Source organism: Coffea arabica, chromosome 11e, assembly GCF_036785885.1.
Source record: "Coffea arabica cultivar ET-39 chromosome 11e, Coffea Arabica ET-39 HiFi, whole genome shotgun sequence".
NCBI lineage: Eukaryota > Viridiplantae > Streptophyta > Magnoliopsida > Gentianales > Rubiaceae > Coffea > Coffea arabica.
The window spans coordinates 35,956,504-35,965,764 of NC_092331.1; the positions used below are offsets into that span (position 1 = coordinate 35,956,504).

General features: G+C 39.5%; 1 long non-coding RNA gene across 1 annotated transcript; it reads left to right on the plus strand.

The window, feature by feature from the left end:
• The first annotated feature begins 230 nt into the window (after positions 1–230).
• LOC140020934 (uncharacterized) lies at positions 231–1,630 on the plus strand. Its single transcript, XR_011824899.1, has 2 exons — positions 231–360; positions 1,428–1,630. It is a non-coding gene; the product is annotated as an uncharacterized lncRNA (long non-coding RNA).
• The last annotated feature ends 7,631 nt before the right edge of the window (positions 1,631–9,261 follow it).

Here is a 9,261-nt window from a genome sequence, read left to right on the forward strand (position 1 = left end):
ACGATTTTTCTAGAATTGACACCCAAAGCTGAAATTTGACAATTTCTTAGAAAATGAGATTTTGGAAACTTGCCTTCTTTTCTCGATACCGATTGAACATTTTGAACTCGATTTCATGAAAAATGTTAGTCTCTCTCTTTAGACTTTAAAACTTTACTCTTGAGCCTCGATTATTAATAATTCAGGCCCAATTCATGAATTCCCTTTAGATTGTACAACCTTCTTTGATAAGTAGGAGTTCTAAGTGATAGTGTATAATAGTTAATGGTTATTTGCTCAGGCGCTCAAGGGGACCTTCAAGAAGAACTCGAAGTGGACGCCTAGACACTTGTTTGAGTATTTACTCTCTTGTTGCAATAGGTGAGTGTTCCATATAGGAATACGTAATTGGAATAAGTCTATGACATGCTTAACCCATGGTCATTAAGTGTTAAGTGCTATATGATAAGAATTTACCACACTCATGCATATTCGAATGAGGTATACTTGAATTGCTCGACATGAAATACCTGAAGTATGTATATTTGAACTATTCGATATGAAATGCTTAAAGAGCATATATATACATGATGTGTTTACATGATTAATTATGCTATGGCAGCATAAGTCGGTTGGAGTGAATCTCCCCGACTCTTACGTGGTAAAAGTGGGAAACGCCCAATGGCGGCCTATTAAAATGACATATGTCTACCAATTAACCGTAATTACCACCGTTAACCGTTTACCGTTTACTGTTAACCGTGTTTACTTACTGTTTTCTAATCTATGTGGTTACTTGCTTACTTGATTATCATGAATCACATGTTATATGAAGTTGTCCATCATTGTTAGGCGAGTGTGTACTTTACCTCACCCGACCTATTCAAATGATGAATTTTATTTTTGTCGAATTACTTGGTTACCTGTGCATGTTGTAAGCTATAAGCTGAACTTGGGCCCTGCCTCGGTTACTGACCTACTCGAGCCAGGACTGGGCTCGGTCGGGTAGGTTGGAGCCCTGGACAACCGTTTCGGTATACTCGAGTATTACCACTGGAGGGATAAGGTGATGGCCAGTCAAACCGAGGGGATCCGGAAGTCATAAGGTGCAGATGACCGACAGAGTTCCACTGGAACACCGTATCCTACAGTATATGTTTACCTTGTATCATGATGATTGTTTCGTGCTAAAATGCCAACATGAAATCCCGAGCTATGCCTGTAATAAGCTCCAATCACTCGTGAACTATACATGCTAATGTCTCATACCATGATAAATGTCTCAAATTACCTGTACAATGATTATTGCCTCATGATAACATGCCATTGTGTAACCTTGAACCATGCGTATGATATGCCCAACTTATTTGATTTATTTGAACTGTTAGAGTGTCTTGGAACCTCACTGGGCTGTGTAGCTCATACCACGTTGTGGATTTCTTTTACAGGGTTCGAGACCAAGGGTGCTCGTGAGTAGTACTAGATTGTTTTCTTTTGAAGACTTTAAGTTATATTATAACGGATGGCTATAGTACCCCTTTTCCATTGGGTTGTATTTAAGCTTGAAAGCTGCATAATTGTAAGTGTGAGATATTCGAAGTACTTTAATTATGTATTGAGGTTACTTAAAGTATTTCGAGCTTTTGAATGATCGATTTTAGTGAGTCCCGGCGAGAGCTGGGCAGGCGTCCCGCGGATACCCTTTGGTTCGCCTTAGGGAGAAGTGGGGGCGTCACAGTTGGTATCAGAGCCATATGCTGACAGTTGGGACCTTAAGTCCTTCGTCTGGAAAAGCCCCGAGCCTCTCGTTCGTGAAGAGTCACGAAGCGAAACTCTCCGTAGGGGATGCCCGCGTGCGGGTGGCAAGCTGATAGGTACCCCGTGATGTGACCCTGAGAACTGTCACAGTTGGTATCAGAGCTTAGGCTTCAGATCTTTGTAGTGTATCCTAGGCTTAAATGTTTAGGATGCCGGACTGTGGGACTGGTTTGAAAGTTAAATGATTGCTTGTAGCAATGAAATTTAGAGCCAATTCACGTGGTCTCTACAAAGGAGCAAGATAGGACCAAGTGGTGTTATGGTCCTTACTATGTGATTGAGTAAAGGTTTAAGTGCCCTTCAAAAAAAAAAAATGTAAGCTGTGAATCATGAATGTTATAGGTTGTAAAACCTTTATCTTGATAATTGGAGGGAATTTGATATGTATGTTGGGTAGGAATCTCGAATGTGGTGATTTAGTCTTGGGACCGGCCGGCTCGAGTTGTGAATTACCTTATTTCGGATTCTTGTACCCGAGTACTTGAGAGTTGAGGGCAACCATAAGGACTTTATATCTCCATTTTTGGGGAATAAGAATGAATCGATATTTCATGTGAATGGTTGCAGGAAACCAATAATTGTTTGGTTAAGATGGTACAATAATTAAGAGTGGAAGATGGAAAATATTGTAACTCAAAAGATCCTTGTGTTGGGATTGAAATCGAGCATGTTAGGGAATGAGAATCGTCTAGTTCCAATAATCTAGTGAATCCCTACTTGTGATCTTTTATAGTGAGACGATGGGAGTAGAACTTAGAGTCTGCGCCTTGAAGATGAATGTACTTGTGATGATCACTTGTTTATTTTGCTATTGACTTTGACTTGGCATGAACTTTACTTGGCCATAACTTGTTTTATAATTTAATGAACTCTAGTTTGTGTTTACTTGCATAGTGATAATGTTATTTGTGTAAGTGACTTCATTCTCTTTAAATGTTGCTACTGGTATATGAGTATAGTTCAATTTTAACTAAGTGTGAGGGTTATGCATGTGCGTATAGATTAGTTGTGAACATGGAAACTAGAGGACAACGAAAGGGACGTCAACCTAGACAACCCTGAAATGAAAGAGTAGCTAATGGGTCCGGTATTGATCAAAACGTTGAGTCAAGTGTTGGGAGAGGAAATGACCAAATGGGACAAGTTTTAACTCGCATGACGGATATCCTGGAGCTCTTGGTAGCTCAACAAGGTCAAGGTGTTGGACAAGGAAACCAACGTGGAAACCAAGAGATAGGGGAGGATCGAGCTTTAGAGCGGTTTCAAAAATTTTCCCCGCCCAAGTTTGCTGGAGGACCTGATCCAGAGGTGGCTGAGAATTGGTTAGAGAATATAAGAAATATATTCGATGCCTTGGATTACACAGAGGAGAGACAAGTCACCTTTGCTGTATTTCAACTTGAAGGAGCAGCCCGAGCCTGGTGGAATGTTATAAGAAACAAGTGGGAAAGAGATCAAACCCTAAGGACTTGGATAAACTTTGTACGTGAATTTAATGAGAAATTTCTTCCTCCACTTGTCCAAGAAAAGAGAGAAGATGATTTTATAAAGCTTCGTCAAGGAACTTTGAGCGTAGCTGAGTATGAAACACGCTTTACAAAGTTATCTACATATGCCCCAGAATTGGTGGCTACTGAACGGAAGAGAATAAGAAGGTTTATCCAAGGATTAGATTTGGAAATCCAAGATGCCCTTGCTGCAGCACAGGTTGAAACATTTAGTGACGCTCTCGAAAAAGCGCAAAGGGTAGAAAGCACAAAATCTCAACTGAGAGCTCTCCAAGCAAGGAAAAGAGATGCATCTGATAGTACACTAGGAGGAAATGGACCACCACCCAAAGTTAGAAAAGAAGTGGATGGAGTAGGACTTTTATTTCCTGCACCACTCATGATAAAGGAACCAAAAGGAACTATGTCGCGAGGGACTTCAGTAGAACAGACACGATCAAAGAAAACCTCGCAAGCCAGTCAGGTCACAACACCTCGTCCGACTTGTGGATATTGTGGAAGGACGAATCACATTGAAGAAAACTGTTGGCTAAAGGGACGAAAGTGTATGGGGTGTGGGAGTACCAACCATAAAGTTCATGACTGTCCAAGGAGGTATCCACGAGAAACTACTGCTCCACAAGGAAATGGAACTGTCCCTCGACAAGTCAATGGAAGGAGAAACCGACCAATGGCATCAGAAAGAAAGCATAACATGAACACACCACATGGTTCAGAGTTGTCTGAGATTACAGAAGGTATGAATTTCGAGGACGAAATTCTTTTAAGGAGGGGAGGTTGTGAGGACTCGTAAAAACTATTATTTTTTTAGCCTAATTTGTGGCTTAATAAATTATTTAATTGGATATTTGCCTCGAGGAATATTTTCTAGTCTTATTAGACCTAAATACATGGTAATATAACTTCGTTATATTTTTAAAGTAACTCATTTCATGAATTAATTTCCTGGAGCGCGTTTAGTAAAAACAGTGAATAGTGCTTGAAGATTTTATCCGCTTGAGAGTACAATAAGTTTGGAATATTGGAGACATGTACAATGGACCTAAATTCGGTATTTTAATGTTTAAATACTCAAGTGATAGTTATTAGTACTATCGTTATAAGAATTTCCCGGAGGTTTCGCGTTATAGCGTAAAAAATTGACGGTACGCGTTTTCACACGCGCGACTTTATTTGAGGGACTTTAGACCTTTATTTCGGGACAATTAAGAGTGAATATTATCTACATGAATATAAATACATTGGAGGTTTAGTGCACTAGTGAACCAAACGCGCGAGAAAATCGAGCCCTAATCGCGCCAAACGCACCCTAATGTGAGTTGACTAATGGGTGACTTGAGGCCACAAGTTAATGTCTTCTCTTGGAAGCTAAAATCTGATCTCTCTCTCTCTCTTGAGCTTCAAACAGCCGGCCAGCTCCCTCCTCTCTCTAACTCATTTGCAACAAAATTTCTGCTCACTAATCTCACTCAAAACCACTCCAAATCATCTCCAAAATTAACCAAACTTGCACCACACCTAGCTTGACACTTGAGGATCATTTTGAGCTGCAAACAAGGGCTGGAAATCACGGTTTTTCTGGGGTAATAGAGGGCCGAAAATTCTGCTGAACATCAACCCAAAGTAAGTGATGATCCACTCTTGAAAACTTGAAGTTTGGAAGCTATCTTACCTTGTTAAGTTCATGCATGCATTTGGTTAGCTTGTGTATGGTGTAAAAATGTGATAGTGGGCTCTTGGAATTCCCACACTTGGGTTATTGTTGCTGATGTGATGATTGATGGTGATTATATTGTTGGTTTAGTGGTTATAATGATGCATTAGTGGTGGGTAATTAGTAGAAACTTCATTGGGTGTAAGAAGCAAAAACTTCCGATTTTGCCCCTGCCATGTTCGGCCATTTCCAGGCCAATTTTTAATGGTTTAATGGCTTGAATTAGATGTTTATAGGATGTATTAGATGTGTGAAAAATTTCATTGGAAAATATTGAGGTTTGATTGAGCAAATGAATTTTTCTTGAGAAACTAGCAATCTGGAAAACTGTTCGCGTATGATTCTGACCAGTGGTAGTATTTTGGCTATAACTCTGTCCTCGGATGTCGAAATCATGTTCCGTTGGTGGCGTTGGAAACTAGACATTCCTGGCTTTAATTTGGTATATAATGCACGTTCTGATTCTTTGTGAGCAAGCCGAACCAAATGTTTTAAGTTCGCTGTCCTGTTGCTCTGTTCATCTGGAATGAAGTGTTCAGGCAGCAACTTGATGCCCGATTTTGAACCAGATTGGTGCCGAATTTGGAAATGATTTCTTCTGTGATATTTTACCCCTATGAACGTATTTTCCAACGGCATAAGCCATGCTCGATTTCGAGTTAAATTGACTGAGTTGTGACTGAAACAAGTGGACTGCTCTGTTTTGGAAAAACCCTAATGTTGGACTGGTTTGGAACAAGATATTGGAGTGAACTTGTTAATTGATGTTCTTGATACTAAACACTTACCAAAGGCATTATGGATGTTTCTTAGGCCTTTATTTCACAAATGAACCATGATTGTATAGTTTGCTTGATTAGACGTTTTGAATTGGGTAATGAAAGTCTCAAGGCAGATTGCCTTATAATTTTCCTGAACTTTGGTTGACTAATTAACTATCTTACCGAAAGTATTTTTCCCTGAAATTTGATAGAGTGGTACCTTTCATATGGGAGTAAAATACTGCCAATTTTGGTACCAATCCAAGTTCGTTTCGATACCCAATTAAATTTCTAGTGTTGGAGGTTCAAAACTGGAAATTCTTCTTCAGTCTTGAATCTTCCTCAACTTGGGGCTACTATATCTTGGTGCTCGAAACTCCGTTTCTCAATCCGCTTGTTTTGTTATACTCTTGGATTGCAACACTATTTGATTTCCAAATTTCAAAGGTTAGTTCAAAACAAGTGAATTTTACTGAATTTCCAAAATTGGCCAAAAACCAACCTTGAAACTGTCTTAGTATTCTACAGCAGTAACTTTGATCCAACTTTTGAATACCTTCCATTTCGAATCATGGAAAAGTGTCTTCTAGAAACTTGTAGTACTCGGAATGTAGTTTCCAATGGTATCAAGCTTTCCAATTTTGGACCTACGTAGTGCAAGATACGATTTTTCTAGAATTGACACCCAAAGCTGAAATTTGACAATTTCTTAGAAAATGAGATTTTGGAAACTTGCCTTCTTTTCTCGATACCGATTGAACATTTTGAACTCGATTTCATGAAAAATGTTAGTCTCTCTCTTTAGACTTTAAAACTTTACTCTTGAGCCTCGATTATTAATAATTCAGGCCCAATTCATGAATTCCCTTTAGATTGTACAACCTTCTTTGATAAGTAGGAGTTCTAAGTGATAGTGTATAATAGTTAATGGTTATTTGCTCAGGCGACATGAAATACCTGAAGTATGTATATTTGAACTATTCGATATGAAATGCTTAAAGAGCATATATATACATGATGTGTTTACATGATTAATTATGCTATGGCAGCATAAGTCGGTTGGAGTGAATCTCCCCGACTCTTACGTGGTAAAAGTGGGAAACGCCCAATGGCGGCCTATTAAAATGACATATGTCTACCAATTAACCGTAATTACCACCGTTAACCGTTTACCGTTTACTGTTAACCGTGTTTACTTACTGTTTTCTAATCTATGTGGTTACTTGCTTACTTGATTATCATGAATCACATGTTATATGAAGTTGTCCATCATTGTTAGGCGAGTGTGTACTTTACCTCACCCGACCTATTCAAATGATGAATTTTATTTTTGTCGAATTACTTGGTTACCTGTGCATGTTGTAAGCTATAAGCTGAACTTGGGCCCTGCCTCGGTTACTGACCTACTCGAGCCAGGACTGGGCTCGGTCGGGTAGGTTGGAGCCCTGGACAACCGTTTCGGTATACTCGAGTATTACCACTGGAGGGATAAGGTGATGGCCAGTCAAACCGAGGGGATCCGGAAGTCATAAGGTGCAGATGACCGACAGAGTTCCACTGGAACACCGTATCCTACAGTATATGTTTACCTTGTATCATGATGATTGTTTCGTGCTAAAATGCCAACATGAAATCCCGAGCTATGCCTGTAATAAGCTCCAATCACTCGTGAACTATACATGCTAATGTCTCATACCATGATAAATGTCTCAAATTACCTGTACAATGATTATTGCCTCATGATAACATGCCATTGTGTAACCTTGAACCATGCGTATGATATGCCCAACTTATTTGATTTATTTGAACTGTTAGAGTGTCTTGGAACCTCACTGGGCTGTGTAGCTCATACCACGTTGTGGATTTCTTTTACAGGGTTCGAGACCAAGGGTGCTCGTGAGTAGTACTAGATTGTTTTCTTTTGAAGACTTTAAGTTATATTATAACGGATGGCTATAGTACCCCTTTTCCATTGGGTTGTATTTAAGCTTGAAAGCTGCATAATTGTAAGTGTGAGATATTCGAAGTACTTTAATTATGTATTGAGGTTACTTAAAGTATTTCGAGCTTTTGAATGATCGATTGTAGTGAGTCCCGGCGAGAGCTGGGCAGGCGTCCCGCGGATACCCTTTGGTTCGCCTTAGGGAGAAGTGGGGGCGTCACAGTATGCCTTTCTATGTAATCTCTTCGTTGTGTTCATTACAGTTTTGTGTGTTTTGCAAACCTGTTTTGGTAATTCTGGTTTAGTATTTGGCACATTTGACCTAGTTGTGCTAGGATTTGGACTGAGAGGCCTTCTACATTGTTGTAGCCCTGTCTTTTAGCTTCGAGATGGTGGGTCTTACGCCCTCATCCGATAAGCGTAGCGCATTTTGTGCCATTACCGCATACGGAGGCCAAACCTGTTTTTGTTGATTGATCAAATGAGTTATATTTTCTGATTTTCTGGTTTGCTATTATGCTTATATATGTATATGAAACCCTATTGGGGTTGTGATTGGCATGGCTTTATGATTCGTTATCGAGTCTCATTGTACTTGTTTGCATGTTTTAAGGCTTACTCTTATTCCGGTCATTTCCTAGCTAACTTAGCCACAGGATTGAGCTCATAGGTCATAGAAATCCGAACAGATGCAGACACAGATAACAGATTCAAATTTTGCATAGTAAATTGGCATATGAACAGACTAGAGAACGAGTGTGATAAAGTACACCCTCATCTCGAACAAATAAACAGATTGCAGAGCAGAAATCAAGTTAAATAGCAATGGAGGGGAGTGGTACACTCACCGGCTCAACTTCAAAAGTTTTTACTTCAGATTGGCCTTAATCGCCAAGAAACCCTAAAATAATCAAAATAAACCAATTGAAGGTTTCATATCCAAAATCGAGTAAACGGAATGCACAAGTGAGGCTCGACTACACGTCGTACGCCTTGCCCAAAAATACTAATGCAAGGGTGCAAAAACATGATTTTCTTGGAAACAAAAGATAACATGAAGACCTAGGGTCAACAACCCAAAAGCCCTTCATTTCCATCAAAAGGCAAATCCAACTTAAAGAACCAAACGGCCTAGAAAATCGGACAGCATTTCCCCTAAATTTCTTACTTTTCCAGCCATTTAGGCTTCATGATTTCCTCAAATCAGTCCCAAAACCTCACACAAAAGTCATCTCATTTCCCAAAAGCCGTTCACTAGGCTCAAAGCAATACAAGTACAAAAGTTAGCTAGGAAATGACCGGAATAAGAGTAAGCCTTAAAACATGCAAACAAGTACAATGAGACTCGATAACGAATCATAAAGCCATGCCAATCACAACCCCAATAGGGTTTCATATACATATATAAGCATAATAGCAAACCAGAAAATCAGAAAATATAACTCATTTGATCAATCAACAAAAACAGGTTTGGCCTCCGTATGTGGTAATGGCACAAAATGCGCTACGCTTATCGGTTGAGGGCATAAGACCCACCAT